This window comes from Aethalodelphis obliquidens, unplaced genomic scaffold (genome assembly GCF_003676395.1).
Source record: "Aethalodelphis obliquidens isolate GAN/ISIS:26980383/991018 unplaced genomic scaffold, ASM367639v1 scaffold3, whole genome shotgun sequence".
NCBI classification, from domain to species: domain Eukaryota; kingdom Metazoa; phylum Chordata; class Mammalia; order Artiodactyla; family Delphinidae; genus Aethalodelphis; species Aethalodelphis obliquidens.
Genome location: NW_020837947.1, coordinates 39,229,098 through 39,251,351, shown reverse-complemented (window position 1 = coordinate 39,251,351; position 22,254 = coordinate 39,229,098).

Here is a 22,254-nt window from a genome sequence, read left to right as displayed (position 1 = left end):
AGTTTTCAGTTGGACTGCTTTACATGTACAACAAACCTGAGTCATTTGGTAAAATGGGGTATTCTCTTATTCTGGATAGCTGTTTTTCTTAGATATCTCCGAGTTCACCATTAGAAAGTTTTTGTTTCAAAAGGTCATAATTCTAAAATATATTTTAATTGCATCTGCTTTGTTAAACAGTATATTGAAGGTAATTAATTTTTTTATTGAAGATATGGGACAATTATTCTCTGTGTAGGAGAAAAATTATCTTAATAATTTTCTAATGTAGGAGAACCCCACCTGATTGCTAATAAGTGTGGTTAAAAAAAAATCAATTGGAAAAAGAAAGACTCAACTTACTGCAAGGCCGATGGAATGATAGTGGTGGGCCTGTGCAGCTGACTGGCTGGGAGTTCTGGGAACCTGGGAGGAGATTCCCAATTGCATTTTACATGGGATTTTACATGACTGTTGGGGAGTGTCATCATGCAGTTTTATTCTATCTACTTGATTTTTGTTGTTGTGTTTTTCATTTATCTTTAAAAAAAAAGGAACATGGAAGATATTTAAATCTGTGGTCTCCAAAGCTGTGAAAAACAGAATTCTATATGCAAATCTCATATAAACATTATCTTATATGACCTTCAGGACTGCATGAGCTGCAGCTGATCATCACATTTTTGAAGTTGGAAGTAGGCCTGGAGAACTAATTATTTTGCCAAGGTCCTATAGCTAAATCCAGTTCTATGAAGTCAGTATTATGTCCACTGTACCACATCACTGCAAAGGCAAAGCAGCTTTCTCCTAAGCTTTTTGCTATGTTTGCATAAAATCAACCTTAACAATCTTTATCCTTTTGTTTTCTGTTATGACAGCATCATCAGTTACTAAGTTTTTCACATAACCTTTTAAACTATTTTTGGCTCGTATTTATGAGTGTGCATTGTTCTTTGTTTTTGTTGCTCTAGGAAGGAGAATGTTGCACTTGCAGTGCCATATTCTACTCTTCTACTTATACTTGTCCCTAGTATTTATGTGTGTGCCTTTATTTATAAATACATAGATTATCTTTAAAAGAGTATACACAAAAAACTGGTTTAAATGATTGTATTTTGGGAGGAGAGCTGAGTGGCAGTGTGAGAAAGAGAACTTTGTTTCTTTGTATAATTTTGTTCCTTTTGAATATTGTACTGTGTATATATTCTACCAGTCGAAAATTTAAAAATATCTCTTTATTGTGGACATTTGGGGTATGGCTGCTAAAGACCATGAGACACTGCTTACATTTTTGGAAATCCAAAACAGACGTGAAATATTTTAAATCATGGCTATATTACTTTTTTCATGGATTCACTGATTTCAGAATGTGCCAAATAATCTAAATGTTCTTGGTATTTGAAGCTTAAATAACAAAAGAAGACACATGCAACATAACTGCAGCACAAAATTTTTGAATAAGAAGGTATATTATAGATCATTTAGTCCAATGTCTTTATTTATGAAGAAACTTCTAGTTGTTAGCGGCAAAGCAGGGAAAAAAAAACAAAACATGTCTTTGGACTATAAATTCAACATGGTCTCTAATTTGCCTTATGGGAAAGATTGCCATGGTTAATTGATAGGAAAAAAGGTACCTAAAAAAATGATTATTAATAATATACTCTGAAGATCAGATATCTTCTCTTGGCCACATCCTTATGAAAGACGTTTAAGTGAAGGAGTATTTGTATCAAAAAAATAATTTGCTTTTTTTTTCTGAAGTTTCTGACTCTGGGAGTGCTGTGTGTAACTGTCATAACATTTTGGGAGAAGATATTATTTAGTAGCAACAGTTATTTCTTATGTGATTATTATTACCATCCAGTTAAATGTGTGTACGTGTGTGTATTTTAAAAGTTTATTGTTTCACATATTGCAGCCACAGGAAGTAGTACCATCATCATAATCAACTGACAATGGACAGTGATATTCATGCTAGCCCAATGTATGATCTAGCAATGCCAGTTGAATCTTCATGATTTTTTAAAGGTGTTTAGAGTCAAAGAATCAGCAAGTGGAAATGATTCACTCAGGTAATAATCCAATCTATCCATTTTACCAAGTTTAGGTATTTTCTAGTCATTAAAAAAAAATCCGTGGTAAACTTCTTTGGCATGAAATTTAAAGACATCAAATGTAGGGAGTAAAATATATACAACCTTGTTTCTACAGGTTGAAAATATTTCCCTTTTTGATAGGTTTTCTGGCCATTTTTCCCTGTGGTCATCTTTAATGAATGAGTGCTACTATTGTAATAGGAATAACACCATAAGCAAGAACGTCACTGATAGGTTCCGATGAATAGGCTGATTCACTGACATGGAAAAGAAAACTGCACGTGTACTATGATTATCACATTTGTAGACTCATGCAGATGAGCAGTGGCAGCTTTTGTCCCCCAGTAGTTCCCTGCTTTTTAAATCACATATCACTCTTCTATGTTGAAGAAAATTCATCTTTGCCCAGTGTTTTCTGTTACTATGTTATGTCACATCCTGTGTTGACTCATGCCCTGGCTGAACTTTCAATCTGGTTCCTTTTTCTCCTTTCTTACTAGGGTACACTCTGCCAGTTTTAACAAGGATATCTTTAAAACAATCCTCAACTTTTCTAAAACCATTTTCTATGCAACTCAAGTTGATTGACTTTAGAAATTTAGAGAAAAAGAGATTTCAGGAGAAATGAACAACTTTGTATTTTGCCCACCATTTCTAAAGAGTAGGTTTTGATTCAGCCCAGCTCACATCTGATTCTTTGACTTTTTTCTTAGGATAACTCAGATTATAGCATATTTAGCAGACTGTTATATTACTTTATCTACTAAAATAACCTTGTGAAAATTCCCTTTGTAAGAATAAGATAATAGGGCCTTAAATTCTAACAGAATTTAGATACATAAAGTTAAATCATTTTAGCACCCAGAGTTTTAACATTGTGGCACTTTCAACTGACTTCGTCAATTCAAAAAAAAGTGAATTTTGAGAAAATAGCTATTTGACACATCTGTAGTTTATTAAAAAATGATTATTAATGTCTGAAAGGGGAAAAAAAAACACATAGGCAAAATTTGTGGTTAAGTCATGAGGGCGCTGGTTATTTTTATTAGCCTACGTTTTCATACTTGTGACTGTCCTCATTAGTAGAATATTCTCATTAACCTGGTACGTTATTACGCTATCCTCCAGTGGTATCTCGGGTGGGCGTTCAGTAGATGATGAAACTTCTCAGTTAAGGAACTGCAATGCTCCTGAGGTATATAACAACCTCGTTTTAGAAAGTTCTTTTCCTAAGAAGTTTTTTAAAAGGATTTGAGATTTTGTCACCTGGATCATGGCATACCACTTAATCGTTTAAGCCATAATGTTTGAAGAATTAACTAAGCTATGAATCTTTTGGGTTATGGATTAAAGCTTAATTGGAAATATTTTCCTCTATAATTTAAACTTGTTTTTGATGGTACTTATGATAATTTTAGCAACTAAAGAATCTTAATTGGTGTTTGGGCATGAATTTTTCTAACACAGTAAAACTCAGTAATGGATTAATTGTACTATCCATTTCAGAAAGAATTTATACCATCTAATCTAAATTATCTGATAATTAGGATATTCATATTTAGACTTAAATTGACTAGAAGCTTGGCTGAATTCACCTCTTTATTTTTACAGTGTAAAACAGTACTAGAGTTTTCATTAAAAGAAGAAACTATATATATATATATATATATATATATATATATATATATATATATGTATGCATAGATATTTTTCTATTTTTGTCCTTAGCCACGATTTCATAAGTACATACCATAGTCCAAGCATTTTATTTGGTATTGGTAGTATAAATATAAATAAGAGCTAGGTCTGCCCTCAGGGAACCCTCACAATCTGGAGGAGGGGAAAACAAAGATACAACTTCATGGTAACAGCCTTCGTTAAATTCTACAGGAGAGGTGAGAATAAGGTGTTATAGGAACACAGATGGGAAGTGAGGAGGATGGTAGCAGGGATTTACAAAGAGAATAAAACTGCTCTGAGATTCTAAGGGCTGAACAAAAGTAACGAAAAGAGCATTTCAGGCTGGAAGGGACACTGTGGTGGAGGGCGGGAACGTCTGAAGGGAATTTCAATAGTTCACGATGGTGAAGGCATAGGGAAAATAGGGTGATTCGGCCAAGGATTCATGAAAAATGGATTGGGGCACATTATAAATAATACAGAGTCATGCTAAAGAATCCAGACTTCATTAGGTAGAAAATTGGACCCAAAAGTCCTTGAGAAGGTTTGCTTCTTTATTTTGGAATAGCAATTTGAAAATTGCTTCTAGTCTAAAGGAACACTAATCCCACAAATTAGGACTTGTGATAAAACAAATAAGGGGTATGCAGCAGTCTCCATTTCCTTCTTGGAGATTCACTGTGTTCATCAACAGATTGAAGGCTTGGAAAAATTCTGCAGGAAATAAGCCTGTTAATATATTTAGCCTACTGTTTCCTAAATGCATATGTGATCATGGAACTCTCTTTTCTGCCCTTTTCCCATTTGTCTTCTGTAACACACTTTAGGAAATTCTGTTTTATGAAGGAAAACTCTTATAGTTATGGAGAATATGGATAAAATGGGAAGATATTTGAGGCTGAAGGTCAATATGGAGAGATATAGGTGAGATACAATTGCAAATAACAGCTAATAATCATAACAAATAACAGCTATTTTGAAATAAATGTTATTTTGAAATTATGGAATTTCTGATGCCCTTGTTTCAAACTTTTATGCAGACAAATTTCAGTTTCCGTCTAAATTGAACCAGCAAATTCAACTTCTGTGAAACTTTTTCTTAGAATACCCATTATAAGACCATCATGAGAGATTCTTTAAATGATATATACTGATTTTCTTTACTAATGTGCACTTTAAAAGAAATATGCAATCTCTTTTTTAAAAAATCCAGGCAAAATACAACTATATTAGTTATAGTTACTACTGTCAGTTTTTAAACAGTCATAGCTGTGAATAACATCAGTGAATGAAATCCATTTGCTGTTCGTGGCTGGAAAATCTATGGTTTTTGAAAGCTGGAATTACTTGGGAGTGACCATTCAAATGTGTCATGGAGGAGATAATAACTTCACTGTTTCCCTTTAAAATCTGGCCCACACAAAATGCCAAAACACTTAAAATATGTTCAAATGAAGTCTGATTTTGTAACAGTTTCTAAAATTGGAAAAGTAACAGCATATTGTAAAATTTACACAAAATTCTTCTCAACTAGATGAAACATTTGTAGTAAATACTAAAAATTCCATCACTCTCACGAATTTTGGAGTAACATATTGTGGGTACTCACAGAGTCCTCTTTTCCTTTAGCTTAGAGAAAATACCATTTTCCCTTGTTTCTCAAAACTGTCAATTTGCAGGTGACTGCAACATTAGGTCCAAATTCTTCTCCAAAACACAGAAAATATTTTCATGTGGAACACTAACACTAAAAATAGAAATGGTTTTTTTTTTGGCTTATAACCACTGAAAATTATAACATTTAAAGAGAGAAGAGTGAGTTAAATTGCTATGTTAACTAAAGTCCTACCTTGCCTCTATAAATCTGTTATATTTAACCTATAAGGATCTGTTTTTATCTTTCTTTAAAAGAATTAAAAAGAAAGTGCTCTTTTTTCTAATTCTTTGCATCATTTGGCATTAAATATTCCTTTCTTACATTATTCAAGAAAGATATTTCCTGTGACAATTACCATGCATCATCTGTTGCTGTTCTCAGCTTTCTCAAGAGGGAGTCTTTTTCGTTATTCACATGTTCTTGAGTTTTTGATGTATAGTTAATTTCTTACCATGCTTTCTTTTTCTATACTTTTTTATTTCCTATATTTTGATCATACAAGAATGTGACGAGAAATTTGCCTATCACAGCTCTTGGCATATTTCTCTCCCCTCTTCATTTCTAGCCCCTTAGGATGAGTTCCTCTATTTGCAAGAATAACTGCTTGCAAGTTGTCGAGACAGATATTCAATAGTCTTAGGAGTAATGCACACCTATAAATTCTGTCTTTAATGGGTGCCACTTTTCACAGCCCCATAAGAATCCTTAGGAGGTAATCTTCAGACTGCCAACCTGTTGTAGTTTTTCAAATCATTAGCATAATGAGTAGTGCAGTGAAGAGAAAATTCCTTGCAGGGCCCTTCCCCTTATGCCGGAGGCAGAGATCCTCTAAAATGAAACAGCTTTGGAGAAATACGTGTTTGTCCCTTGAGTTCATTTAAAAATAGCTGTAAATGACGAATCGGGCTGTGAGGAAATAAAGTGACTAAAACAGTTGATTCTGGAAGTTAGAACGACACACATATTTGGCTCAGAATTTCAATCAGATGTTGTACTGGGCAAAAGTCCACATCTTACCTATTTAATGTGTATGTGGGAGGGGAAATTTGGACTCAAAAAAAAACAAGCTCAACAAGATTTAAAGAGCCAAAGATTTCAATATTGTGTGAATCATTTGCTCTGAGTAACTCCAACTAGGCTGTGAACGTGTCCCGATGCACACGTCAACTCAAGTCCTAGTGGATCAGCGTGCTTCCGACTAAGCTGGCTCAGAGAAGCATATGGAGCAGTGTGGGGATAGATTTTAACTCATTTGTTTTACATGCACTAGGGACCATTACAATGTATTAGTAAGGAAATTAACAGCTGTAGTAAAACAAAGAAATAAATGGTCAGTATGCCAACAATTTAAGCAGTTCCTTATTTGTCAATATTGCAGACAGAACCAAAGTTCTGTCTTATGAAAGTGTGCTTCAGCAATTTTATTGGATACTGTTTTAATATATAACAACCTTTGATGCTTATTAAAACTTAATTTAAGTCATCTTAGAGGCCTGCATTTTAATGAAAAACATTCTTTTCAATAATTTCATTCAAAATCAATGATTCCATGATTTTTAGTGCAGACCTTTTTTTTATGTGAGGCTGCCCAGGAACCAGATCTGACATGTTTGAGAAACTTCATGTGTAGAAGAATAACAACATGTCACATGTCTGATAATCTCTGTTTATATCCGTGAAGAGTTAAAATATTTATGTATTTTTGACATCCTAAACAAATAGCAGTCTGGAAAAATCCAAATCAGAGATTTGTTAGAATTCCTATCACCTCTAATTATTACTGAAACAGTTGAATTATTTTTGCATTTTCTTCCCCATTCTCCTACCTCCACCATGCATATGTGGTACATCTACACTTACAGCACATGTAAGCCATCCCTGAGTGTATTCTCTCCCTTATTTAGTCTTTAAGTGTCTAGTCATTTGGTTGCCTGAAACTTATTTTCTAATAGATTCATCTGGAGAGACTGAAGGGACCACAGTTTCCTAAGATTTTGTATGTTGACAACAGCTACTGAGGCATGAGATAGGCGGGCTCCAGGTTAGGCATTTACAACTGGCCTCCTGTTTACACTTCATGGGGCAGGAAAAAGGTGGGCTTCAGGCCGGACACTTACAACTAGCCTCCTGTTTGCATTTCCTGAGACAGGAGATAGGTGGGCTCCAGGTTAGGCATTTACAATCAGCCTCCTGTTTGCTCTGCAAAATAGAAATAACAACAGAAACTGGGTAAACAGCTAGGCTTTGTCTCCTGTGGACACCTTAAGATACCAGTCACAGCAGGAACAGAGAGGGGCTAGACCCTGTTTGAGTAGAGGTCACATATTTTCCCTCCTTGGGGCAAGGGAGACACTGCACATGAGCAGAAAGGCTCCTTGGAGGTCAAAAGGCAGGGGACGCCAGGTCATAATAGATCTTGCTATTTTCCCTCTCAGATGCTCTTGTGCTGAAATCTATCTTGGCTGAGGGGTGCAAGAGCACCTCGGGGAGCGTCCTAAGACAAATTAGCCAGGGGGGCAAAACAACACAATTGGCCAGAGGGAAGACAAAGACCTGGAAAACTGTCCCTTTATAAATTATTTAAACTTCCCAAAGGCGCGACTCTTGCCACTCTCTCGCAGGGTTCGTCCGTGTGTCTTTCCCACGTACTCTGCTTTTCCAGTAAACGTTTTACGTTTCACTTTACCTTCTGCCTCCTCGTCAGAATTTTCTTGTCAAGGCAGGCAAGGACTGGGCATTTAGGCTCTAGCCGCTGGTCTTCGTGGTCTCGTGATTAGAACTCCTTGTTTACACCCAGGCGGCGAGGGTTCAATTCCTGGTCACGGAACTAAGGAACTAACTCCTTTAGTGTGAAATCCACTTTCCTGAAATTTTAGAAGTAACCATGGTTTAGAGTGGCTTTCCTATCTTCACGGAGCTCCTGCTTCTGGTGTGTGTGTGTGTGTGTGTGTGTGTGTGTGTGTGTGTGTAAGTGTTAAAAAATATGACAGCTTGATTTCTGAGATTTCTTGGCTTTTACTTTGATCTTTCCTTCCCTTCATCCTCTGTTCCATTTTGACTGAGGCCTGGCTGCTCGGTTTCGAGAGTTCATGGAGCTGGCCTGCTTTTCAATCTTCCCTGTGGATCTCTTGCACTCACTTTTAGATTGGGCAAAATTCCCTGTTTTAGCTGCTACATTTTTTGTGTGTGTGTGCGGTACTTGGGCCTCTCACTGCTGTGACCTCTCCCGTTGCGGAGCACAGGCTCTGGACGCGCAGGCTCAGCGGCCATGGCTCACGGGCCCAGCCGCTCCGCGGCATGTGGGATCTTCCCGGACCGGGGCACGAACCCGTGTCCCCTGCATCGGCAGGCGGACTCTCAACCACTGTGCCACCAGCGAAGCCCTAGCTGCTTCGTTTTAATGGGCACGAAACATTTTCCAATGAATACCTACTGGCTATTTTGGCAACTTTCTTTCTCCTTTACAGATGCCAGTACCATGCCGGTCTTGTGGCTGTTAGCTTTTTGTACCTACCGTCTTGTTCTGGACTTTATGAGGGTACCTTGTCACATAGTTTTATATCAAATGTTGTCTGTGGGTTTTTGGTTTTGCTCTATTGTATGATTCTGTGCGAGGGGATCCAGGAACGTTAAAAAACTATATCATTAACCATCTCCATCAACTTCCAAGAATCCTTTCTGCCTAATTTAACTGTAAAAAAAAAAATCAGTTTGCATTACAGTGCTTTCTATAAAACTAAGATATATCTCCATATCTCCATGTATCATTTAATTATTAAATAATAACACTCTTGTCCCTGGATACTTTCCTGAATTGAAGTCACTTTGTTTAGATTTTTTTTTAAGTCATTGGCTTAAGAATAGTTGACAACTTTAAATATTAAAACCAAAGTATACTTAAAGGTTGACTTTGGATTTTTAAATGGCTCATGTAATCCCCTACTGGTATTCTCTCTCTTTCTTCCTTCTCTTATTTTTAAAAAATACATTTTTTCAAGAGGTACAAACTACTATATATAAAATAAATAAGCTACAAGGATATACTGTACAGCACAGGGAATATAGCCAATGTTTTATAATAACTGTAAATGGAGTATAATCTATAAAAGCATTGAATCACTATGTTATACAAATGAAACTAACACCATTGCAAATCATTATACTTTATACTTCAATTAAAAATACTTTTCTTTCTTCTTATACATGAAGATTATTTGAAAACTCATGTTTTATAAAGCTATTTAAATATCAGTGTCTGCTTCTCTCCTTCTTCCTTATTTTCTCCACTTCAGAAAAAAAAAATTGTTTTATTAGCTCTTTTAGCTTACTTTTTGCTTATTGACCTCCATGTCTCTAAATGAAATTATTATATGACTTCTTCCGGATTATTTCATTTTGGGGCACTACACCTGACTTCTTACCGTATAAGATAAAGATTTACCTCCCCATCGTCTTCTTTACCCCAACTCTGATACTTGCACCCTTCCTGTTCCCTCTACCTCCTTATTTAATTATATGATACTTTTGCTTCAATGAAAATATGCTTTGTTAGATACTGTCTACATTATTATGACAATTTACATGCTATTCACAACTTCCTCCCAAGAGTTAATAATTGTCTTATTATTTGTTTGTTTACTTGGTTTTCTATGTCTTTGTCAAAAATTGGAGCCAAGACTCTGTCAAGTTGTCTAATGAGTTCAGATTCATCAGGTAGTTTATCTATCTTATTTTGGAGACCTCTAACCTGGAGTTCTCTGGGCTTCTCCATTTGGCATTGGTTGCTATATGTCTTAGTCCATTTGAGCTGCAATAAAATACCACAGACTGGGTGGCTTAGAAAACAGTAGAAATTTATTGTTCACAGTTCTGGAGTCTGGAAGTCCAAGATCAGGTGCCAGCATGGTCCGGTTCAAGTAAGGTTCCTTTTCCAGGTTTCATTCTTTATTATGTAAATATTCAAAGTTTTTCTCTCTACCCTTGGCCATTTGGACCTTCATGTCTTCTCCCCTCTAAACTAGCGGTTCTAACCAAGGCAGTTTTACTCCCTAGGGGACATTTGGTAATGTCCGAAGATACTTTTGGTACACTTTGGGTTGTCACAACTGGGATTGCTACTGGCATCTATTGGTTAGACCACAGATGCTGCTAAATATTCTAAAGTGCACAAGATAACACCCTACAACAAAGAATTATCTGTCAATAGCGTTGAGGTTGAGAAATTGCTCTAAACCATACATCCTCAACAAGGGTGATATTGCCTCCAAGGAGGTGAAAATTGGTTTTTGAGGATTGGGTGTGGGGGGAAGACAGAGTGCCTCAGCAATTAAAATGATACATGGCCCTTCAAAGGGCTGAACTACAAAAACAGATATGTATATCTGTGGTGTTAAAATTTCATGGAAGGGATAATTGGGGGGAAAAAAATGACTGAAAAATTTCTTAGGGGAAAATTTGTGGGAAAAAATTGAGAAATACTACTCCAAACTGAAGAAGGTTTTGTTGTTATCAAAGTTTCACGGAACTGCATTTGTAATCCAGATGCAGGAGGAAGGGCAGCAAAACAATACAGTGAAGATTTAGGACCAGTGGGAGTTTTTTCACACAACTGTGGAAAACAGGCTACTGAAGGAACTGCAAGGGGGTGAATGGAACAGAAAAGAGCATAACATGAATTATTTTAAAATAAACTGTGTACCCCTTTCATAGTATTTGGGAATAGGGGTTATGGTCCCTAGATTTTTAATAGAAATGATCTTGCCCATCGAGCCACAGTCAGGTAGATTTGTAATAAATCTTCTCTAGCAGTTACCAGCTGTGTGGCCTTGGAGCTATCACTTGTTATCTCTGAGCTTGAATTTATTCATTTAAGAAAAAGGGGAACTTCCCTGGTGGCACAGTGGTTAAGAATCTGCCTGCCAATGCAGGGCACATGGGTTCAAGCCCTGGTCCGGGAAGATCCCACCTGCTGCAGTACAACTAAGCCCGTGTGCCACAACTACTGAGCCTGTGCTCTAGAGCCTGCGAGCCACAACTACTGAGCCTGTGTGCCACAACTACTGAAGCCTGCATGCCTAGAGTCCGTGCTCCACAACAAGAGAAGCCATCACAATGAGAAGCCCGTGCACCGCAACGAAGAGTAGCCCCCGCTGACCACAACTAGAGAAAGCCTGCATACAGCAACAAAGACCCAACACAGCCAAAAATAAATAAATTAATTAATTAATTAATTTAAAAAAAAAGAAGAAAGGGGATAAGAATCCTATTTTGCAGGGTTGTTAAGGGGATTAGAGATATGTACACAATGCCTAACTCAAAATACAGCAATAATAAAGCTATTTTAAAATAACATTTAAAATAAAATGTTTTTTATGTAAATTATATATAGATCTAGTAAATTCATCAGGGCCAACTCACCACAGTACCCCAGTCACCCTTGGTCAACTCACATGGCACAATATGTGCTTACTAGTTATTAGAGGATTCTGACCATTGGGAAAGTTATGTACTTTGGTGAACTGTGTATACCTGAAAACTTATATATGGCAGCAATGTGAGCAATGGGGTGTGGTCTATATCAATCTGTAACTGGGGTGGGGGAGATTGTTATATTTGTTGATGCATACACACTTGATAATGTGACAACTTCATGGCTCTGTCTCCAAGAATAAGTGTATTGATTCCAGCTCACTTCCACAACAGAATTTCCTTTTCTTCTTTTTTTTTTTTGACGCCAAGTTGAAACTCAAATCGAAGGACACCTGTGTTAGTTTCAATCACGAAAAGGCAGAGATAGTGGAAATCAAACATCATAATGTATACCGTGCAATTATTGCTACCTGAAAATTAGGTGTCAAGCCAGTAGACACAACCAAGCCAAATATTAGGAGAATGAAAAATTCCTTATTACTTGCATCAAGTAAGAAGAACACTGGGGATCTTTCCCAAAGCAGTGTCTCCCCAGATAGCAAAATTGGGGACGTTTTAAGCTAAGGGTACATGCATATTCGTGAGGGGGCTTGAGCAGAGGGGAATTCAGCACAGAATTGGGGCAAAGATCGACAGAAGCCAAGCTTTAGTTGACTGAAGTCATGAGGGTCAACATCATCATTCCATCTTCCACCTGGGTGGGGCCTTAGGTCCTGCAGAACTCAAAGATATATTAGTATATCCCTTGAGGAACCAGGACCCTGTCCGAAGACTGCACTATTGTTTTCTGACTGATTCTCCCTTGTTTCTGCATTCCTTCCCATAAGATCATTAATTACTGAGACCTGTTGAAGGGCAAGCATTGCGGCCAGGCATAAATCACAAAATGGCTTAGGCCAAAATGGGTTCTCTTATGTCAAGAGGCCATTCCTAGTTCTCTTTCTCTGGGGATCCCCTAACCTATCTGCTTACGCTATTTCCAAATGCTAATCTCAAGCCCTTGAAGCTGTGCTGCAGATGGACATGTCCTTGATAACCTGAGCACAATTTGATCACAGCAAACCCGAGGCCATTTGGGTTTTTGTCTCTTGAAAAGTTATTACAAAACGTTCTACCACATTCCATATGTCTGTGTTAAAAGCTTAACCCAGTTGCTAGTTAATTAGTGAGATTTTATGCATTGGAATGTCAAAAATCATGCACAATAGAAGCTTTATGAGATCTCTTCACTCAATGATTTGGTCCATTCTAGAAGTCATGTGATGAGTCAGCATATCTCATGACAAATTATGGAAGATACAGTGTTAGTCTTTTAACGTGGGTTTTGCTTAAGCACATCAATTTGCACTGATGCCTGTAGGCAGATTTTAGTATATGTGCAGCAGTTAAAAAAGAATCTAATTATGGCAGAATTCTTGTTCAGTGAATCATTGTATAGTTCACGGTGTGTTCAACCTTGTCAGTTTCATTTCAAAATGTAAGATAATGCCTGTCGTATGTGGTGTGAACTCATTTGTACTGATTGCACCGTTATTGTGCTAGGGAAAAGAAAAATTGGGATTTTTGTGGCTATAAAACAAAGAAACATCTCATATTTTCATGACTACTTTTGCTGCAACATTATGTACTTGCTGAAACCTTGCACTTCAGATTGGGAATTGAACCCATGTGCTGAGACTCAAACCAGGCCAAAACCCATAGTCTTCCAACTGAGATCACACACCTGGTTTCAGGACTTAATGAAGCTCAGGTTGTTGATGTCTCAGCACAGAAAGAATTCAGTGAGAGACAGAGTGATAGGTAAGAAGTGGGTTTATTTAGAGAGAAACACACTCCACAGACAGAGTGTGGACCATCTCAAAATGTGAGAAAGGCACCAGGGTATGGGGTTGTTAGTTTTTATAGTGGTGGGTAATTTCATAGGCTAATGAGTGGGAGGAGTATTCCAGCTATTTTAGGAAGAGGTGGGGATTTCCAGAAATAGGGCCACCACCCACTTTTCGATCCTTATGGTCGCCTTAGAACAGTCCTGGCGCCTGTGGGTGTGTCATTTAGCTTGCTGATGTGTTACAATGAGCGGATACTGAGGCTCAATCTCTGGTGGAAGTTGACTTGTCCATCATTTTGGACCCATTTGGTTCTAATCCATTTATGTCATGTCCTTGGGCTATGCCATTCTTTCAAAGGTTGTGCCCTGACCCCTTCCCTCCTGTTTCACTGCCACTCTGAAACTGCCTAGGAAACAGAAGGCTGTTTATTGCAGTGAGTACAGTAAACTTTATCAGAGACTATGCTTTAAACCATGGCCTCTTCCTTGCTTTTTTTTTTTTAATTTTTATTTATTTATTTATTTTTTGGCTGCATTGGGTCTTTGTTGCTGCGCGCGGGCTTCGCGCGCGGGCTTTTCTCTGGTTGCGGCGAGTGGGGTCTACTCTTCGTCGCGGTGCGCGGGCTTCTCATTGTGGTGGCTTCTCTTGCTGTGGAGCACGGGCTCTAGGCACGCGGGCTTCAGTAGTTGTGGCACGCAGGCTCGGTAGTTGTGGCTTGTGGGCTCTAGAGTGCAGGCTCAGTAGTTGTGACACACAGGCTAAGTTGCTCCGTGGCATGTGGGATCTTCCCAGACCAGGGCTCAAACCTGTGTCCCCTGCATTGGCAGGCGGATTCTTAACCACTGCGCCACCAGGGAAGCCCCTTGCTTTTAGTGAATAGTAATCTGAGCATATTGTCCATCTTTCACTTTAAGATAAATCAAGTATTCCTTTAATTCAATAAATATTTATTGAGTGCTACAGCATGCTAGGCACTGGAGATGTAACAATAACAGAGAAAATCTGGCCCTCATGGAAACTAAATTCTCGAAAGAGGAGATTAACAGTAAACAATATAAAATAACGAGTTAGCTAGCTCGAAAAAAATGGAGGAAGAAGGATATATAGTGTTGGGCAATGGTATTTGCAATTTTGGATAAAGTGGCAAGTGAGCTTTCACTGAGAAAATGACTTTTGAGTAAAGATGTGATGGAGTGAAAGAGCTGGCTTATGTCTGGAAAAAGAAACCATTCTAAGCGAGGTCACAGCAAATGCAAAAGTCCTGATATGAGAATGCTCTGAGAATTTTGAGATAAAGGAAGAAGGCAGTGTGGCTCTAGGGTAGAGCAGAAGGGCAGAGTAATAGGCTATGAGGTCAAAGACTAAAGAAAAGACAGATCATGGAACGATCGATCTAAGGCCATAGAAGGGACTTTGGCTTTTTATTATGCATATGAACTATTAAATTTTTCCTTTTCTTTTGGACCTTTTCTCTGATAGCAGAATCATACATGTAGCAGCAGAAAGAATTCAGATTGTCACAGTAGGAATGCCAGAAGAAGACAGTAGTTTGTTTTTTTTGGAGACCAAGCTAACAATGTAGCAGGAATGAAAAGAGGAAGAAAGTCAATGTTAATTCTTTTTTTACTTTCAAAGAGGCTTTTGAATATCAAAAGAAAAGTCCCTGAGGTTTGTACAACACTGTTTATGCTGATAATGGAGTAGAGAGAGAATAGAGGAAGAGACTGAAGATCTCTGTCCCTGCCCCACCACAGGAGGATAAGGTGACCTAGGAAGGAAGAAAGAGTGGTTCGGTGTGACCTTGAAGGGTGTGTGGCAGGGGGAGGAGGGAGTGGGGTGGAAGCTTGTGCTGGTGGAGAAGTGGGAGTTTGCAGTAGAGGCAGTGGGCAGAGAGGCTGAGTATCTTTGGTGGCCATTGCCAGGAACACATGACAGCCAGTGTCTGTGGAACTGTTGGATGACGAACCTTATATCCAAGCTGCCTAGTCCCTGGGGGATTGTCCAGCAGAAGGACACTCTTGTGTGCCCTGAGACTTTGCTGAGTACCCCCCTGCTCCCTACTGCTATGAGTATTTCTCTGCAGGGACCTGTAAGATAGCGCCTCTTTATGCCCTGGACTCTCTCATAATCCTGCAAACAAAGAGATGGGGTCAAGTTGGGGCATTGGCTATCTGGAGAGAAAGGGTCCAGGCTTGACGCTCAGGAGAGGCTGAACTGTAGGGCAGACAGCCTGGTTAGTGGCTGGTTTACTGATGTCCAGATGTTCATTCTATCTTATGAATATGAAAATGTTAACATTTCCCTTTTCATTTTGACCTTTTCTTCGATAGGCAGCATCATCTATGTAGCCTCACAAAGAATTAGGAGTGTTATAGTAGGAAGGCAAGGAGAAGGAAACAGTATTCTTTGTGTGTGTGTGTGTGTATGTGTGTGTGTGTGTGTCAGGGGGCAGTGTTTCCAACTAGTAATAAAGAAGAAATGCAAAGAGAAAGATATATCCCTTTTGTTGGATAACAAAATTAATAATTTAATTAGTGACAAACAATTATCCTTTGGCTAGTATATATGAAAATTATATTTGGACAGTGCATTTATTTAAATATGTAGGTAGAACAAACATGGTACCTTCTAGAAACTATTAGGAAAATTTCACTTCAGATATAGACTCCCTGGAAGAGAAATTTTATTAGCTTTCAGTGCAGAAAATAAATTAGTTTATTCATTCATTATTAAACATATGTGTATAGTACCTACTATGTGCCAGGGACTTTCCTAGGTGTTAGAGCACTAACAGTAAACCAAGAAGTCTTTGTCCGCATAAAGCTTACATTTCAATAAGTTAGTAGTTTTGAAATACATTTCTAGGCCCAAGAAGTGTTACCCCCAAACTGGGTTTGCCTCTTGGTGGGTGTGGAGCCAAAGGACACAACCAAGCCAAAGATCAGAAGAAGGAAGGATTTATTACTTGCAGCAAGTAAGGAGGACACTGGGTATCTTTCCCAAAGCAGTGTCTCCCGAACAGCAAAATTGGGGAAGTTTTAAGCTAAGGGTACATGCATATTCATGAAGGGGCTTGAGCAGAGGAGATCAGCACAGAATTGGGGCAAAAATCGACAGAGTCCAAACTTTAGTTGATTGAAGTCAGGAAGGTTAATATCATCGTTCTGTCTTTCTACCTGGGTGGGGACCTTTGTTCCTGCAGAACTCAAAGACTGTATCAGATTGTTATGTATATCCCTTGAAGAGGAGCTGAAACTGCACCCAGATGGGACTCGGATCCACAACCTTCCATTTATTTGGCTGCACTGGGTCTCAGTTGTGGCATGCGGGATCTTCTTCGTGGAATGTGGGATCTTTAATTGTGGCATGTGGGATCTAGTTCCCTGACCAGGGATTGAACCTGGACCCCCTGCATTGGGAGCACTGACTGTTAACCACTGGACCACCAGGGAAGTCCCTTGTCTCAGGTCTTAATGAAGCTCCGGTTCTTTATGTCTCGGTGCAGAAGGAATTCAGCAAGAGGCAAAGTGATAGTTAAGAAGTAGATTTATTAATATCCTTTGTAAAGAGATTGCAGGAAAATGGGGCATGAGAGGATGGTCATCTCCCAGATTTTGGGCAAGTTCCTGGGATGAGCCACCAAGTGAAGGTCCTTGGTTTCTCGCAGGGAAGAATTCAGGAGTGAGCCATAGTCAAGTGAAAGCAGAGACACACATTCCATAGCGAGAATGTGGTCCGTCTCAAAAGGTGAGAGTGGCTCCAAAATATGGGGTAGTTAGTTTTTATGGGCTGGGTAATTTCATAGGCTAATGAGTGGGAAGATTATTCCAACTATTTTGGGGAAGGGGCGGAGATTTCCAGGAATTGGGCCACCACCCACTTTTTGGCATTTTATGGTCAGCCTTGGAACCGTCATCGAGCCTGTGGATGTGTCATTTAGCATAGGCTAATGCATTATGATGAGTTTAATGAGGCTCAAGGTCTACGGAAAGTTGAATCTTCTGCCTTCTTGGGCCTAGTCGGTTCCAACCAGTCTTTGTCATATCCAGTTTTTCTCAATGGCTGTGTCATTCTTTAAGGATTGTGTCCTGCCTGATTCCCTCCTGTCTCAGAACTAGGACTTTGTTATATTGCTGAACTATTGTTTCTTGAATGCTTTTCCTTTGTTCCTGCATTCCCTCATTTCCCTTAAGGTCGTTCGTTAATTACTGAGACTTGTTCAAGGGCAAGCATTGTGGCCAGGCTGAGATCACAAAATGACTTAGGCCAAAATGGCTCCCTTCTCTTTCTCTGGGGACTCCCTACCCTATCTGCTTACAGAAGAAGCAGCTCCTTCCTGGGGTGCCATGTAAGCAAACTGAAGTTTAGGTAACTTTCATGTCCCTGTAAATGGTTCACTTGACCACAAACACAGTACGTATATCTAGTGAGCCAATAACTGAACGCCAAGCCAACTCTGGGCTCTATACTTATTTCCTTGTTGCTTCGCACCCCAAACAAGGTTGACTGTGTGGTCCCAGCCAGTCAGGTATTTCCTATTTTCTCTTTCTTGTTGTTTATTGTGTTATCCTAGAAAAGCTTTCTTTCTTCCTCCCCATTTTGCAGTTCTCCAAAATAAGGATGTCCGTTTCATGAAGTATTAAATAAAGTTTGTTTATATCACATAAATTGTCTTCTTCAGTCATTTTTAACAGTAGATAAATATATAAATAAAATAATTACAGACTGAGTCATGTTCTATAAGCTTTTAGTTAAATAATAAACCTAGATTATGTAAATAATAGTATTTAGATGAAAGAATTTAATTAATTTATAAATTCACAGACTAATCCAGGGGTCTGCAAATTACAGCCCATGGGCAAATCTGGCCCTCTACCTGTTTTGGTAAATAAAGTTTTATTGAAACACAGCCACAGCTCTTTGTTTACCTATCGTCTACTAATGTTTTTGAGCTGTGACAGCAGAGTTGAGTAGTTACAAAAATACCCTGGGACCACAAAGCCTAAGATATTTACTGTCTGGGCCTTTCCAGAAAATATTTGCTGACCCTGCTGATTAATCCAAATATAATTTGAGGCAATGAAATTTGAAAATTTTTGGACTGCTCAAGCAGCATGCTTTCCAAAGCTGTTTAAGACAATGTGGGGGATGAAATCATATTTATGTGTATGATAATGTTTTCACCACTTTTATCATCAGAAGCTCAAAAGGCATATAAATGTACATGATGTCATATACGTTCAAAGATTTGAGTTTCTCAACATTATTAAATAAAAGCTACAGTAAAACAGTCATTGTGCCAACAACGTTGAAAAGTGCGTAATTATTCTTATTCTTAAATTACATGTGGTTCATTCTTCTGTTTTGGATAATTAAGATAAATCTTAGTTTAAGCAATTTCTGAAAAGGTTTTTTGAGAGAAATAGCGGACCATACAGTATTTAAGAACAATGCTCTAGATTCCAGTCTCTTACTGTTGTGCTCCTACCCCTCTGGAATATTCCTATGGGTTTCCCAGATGCTCGTGATGCTCATTTTCAGTGTATCCTCCCTAAGTTCTTTGTTTCTTGTTGAATGCTATGCTTGACTCCCATCGTCTAAGCTTATTTTCTTTTCTTCACCTATCCCAAATATTTGTTGTTTTTTCCCACATTCCTACATTACACCATACATACCTGTGCTATATCCGAGGAAAACTAAGAAGGGCTACTAGCATTTCTACATCCTTTCACTCTGTTTTTATTCACATGTGAAATTTTGCTTTGGAATTTTTGAACTTCTGACCTCTCTTTCACTTTGGTTCTATTGTCATTTTTCTGTGTTCCTCTTTTTTCATTATAATGTATTTGCTCATGATCAGAGCATATTCTCCTAATTCCCATGAAGTTACTACAGCACCCATCATTTTGGTGATACCACACAAATGCTCTGAGCATATGATTAGGGAATTGAGGGTGGGGAGTGAGCTCTTCTAAGATTACAGTTTTATTTTGTAATCTGTCTGACTCTGCAAACCTTCAATCCACACAGTTGAGGCCATTTAATTCCTATCTGTAAATTCAACTCAACCTCTCAGACCGATTTCCCTGAAGTAGTAGGGATTTAGAAAAATTTGGCCAATAATAACCTATCAAGTTAGCATAGCTCTTTGTTCTCTGACTTTGTACAACAAATTAAATAGATAATCATTCTTGTGACCAGGTTAGTTCTAAGAACTAGTTCCTCTTATTTTATGACAACTGGTGTTGAACTCTGTATGTACTCTGTTGTATCTTCGTTCCCCTAAATTTGGGAGGGGTATCTAACTTGGTCATTCAGGTCTTGCCCATTCACTCAGTTTGGTAGCTAAGATGATCTTTTTGACCTCTGTGACCTGACCTTGCCTTCAGGGAAGAGCAACTCGATTAATTGAGAGGGGTCTTTCAAAGTAGCAAAATGTATTTATCCTGTTGGAATAAATCAGTAACTCTCAACGAAGGCTTTAGAATTGGTCTTGTTGAAATAAGCCAGACATTACCTCTTCACATCTAGGTCTTACATCGGAGAAAGTAATGAAACTGTATTCTTCACATTACTTCTGAGCTTCTAAGTACTGCTACAGAAAATTAAAACAAAACAAAACAAAACAAAACAAAAACACCAGGATGACTAATACTGATTAAACTCAAAGTAACCACTTCTACTGGCCCATGAACACTGATGGGCAAATTTTCTCTATTTCCTGAGCAAATTTGTCCTTCCACTCTTCATTATGGTAATTTCAAACCTAATTAATTCCCCTCAAACATCTGACTCTAGTCACTTTTTTCCTCCACTTCTCACTTCATTTTCTGCTGTGGATCCTAATAGAGAAAATAGATGCCATTAGACAGAGACTCTCTCAATGTTCCAGCATTACATCTACACAGCACTACGCTCCCCCCACCTTTCTTTCCTCCTTCCTACAGTTTTAATGGGAAAGATCTGCCTCTTCCTCCCCTGCACAGGGCCTGAAAATTATCCTCCCTTCTTTTCTGTCTCCAACTTCTTCCATTTTTCTTGCTCTGTTTTGCTCACTGGATTCAAGTGCATGATATTAACCAAAAAAACGAAAAGGTGAACAGGAAAAAGACAAGTACATCAAACTCTCCCTGGATCTCACATCTCTTTAGCTACTGACCTCTCTCATGCTTTTTACAGCCCAAATGCTTGAACAACTTACCCATAGTTTTGTCTCTGCTTCCTAACCTCCTGCTGGTTTCTCAAGAGGCATAATCTGCTTCTTGCTCTACCACAGCCTGAAATTGCTTTCATTAAGGTCACAAATGACATTTACATCCTTAGATCTGCCCCTTGTCTTGATCCCTCTAAAGAATTTGACACCTTTGATCACTTCCTCCTTTCAAAAAATACCCTCTCTTACTGGTTTTTAAGAAAACACACTCTTGTGATCTTCTCTAATTTCCGGGGGCACTTTTTTTCAGTCCTGTTTGTTTGCTCTCCTCTATCTATTCATACAGAAAGGGTGGTTTCCCTCACGGCTATGGCTTTGGTCTCCTTCAATGGAGACTTCAGAGTCTATCCATTGTCCCTAAATCATCCCTAGCTGCTATCATTATTGCTATTCTAAAACTAACCCCTCCTCCCCTCCCCCCCAACCCCCGCCTCACCAAATCTCTAGTTCCAATCTCTCTCCTGACCTCTGGACCTATAAACCTAACAGAAGACTTTACACATCCATTTTGCTGGTTTGCAAGGCACTACAAATCCAACTTGTCCAAATCTGAATTTATCAAGTTCTGTTCCCAACCTCCACAAAAAAATTCTCTTCCTATGTTTCCTATCACCTTACACACTGACTTGCTCAAAACGATGACATAAAATATCTTTCTTGACTACTTCTACGTATCCCCAGCCTCCATCATGTTAATCTTGAGGAGATATCTAACTTGACCAATCAAGTCTTGTCCCTTCCCCCATTTTGGTAGTTGAGACCTTATTCCTTGGAGCAAAACTTCTGTGACCTGCCTTCCAGGAGAAGTAATGTGATTAAATCCAGATAAGTCTTTAAAAGCAACAAAACTGGGCTTGCCTGGTGGCGCAGTGGTTGAGAGTCCGCCTGCCGATGCAAGGAACACGGGTTCGTGCCCTGGCCCGGGAAGATCCCACATGCCGCGGAGCGGTTGGACCCGTGAGCCATGGCCGCTGAGCCTGCGCATCCCGAGCCTGTACTCCGCAGCGGGAGAGGCCACAACAGTGAGAGGCCGCAAAAAAAAAAAAAAAAAAAAAAAAAAAAGCAAGAAAACTGTTTGCATCCTGTTGGAATAATCAGTTATTTATGAGCATGGCTTTAGAATTGGTCTTGTTGAAACAAGCCAGACATTCCCTCTTCACACTGAGGTCTTGGTTCAAAGAAAGTAACAAACCTGCATTTTTCACATTTCTCTCTGAGCTCCAAGCCCTGCTTCAGAAATTTAAAACAATTCTTCTTTTTTTAAAAGATTGAAGTATAGGTGCTTTAAAATATTATATTAGTTTCAGGTGTACAACATAGTGATTCAATATTTTTATAGATTATACTTCACTTAAAGTTATTATAAAA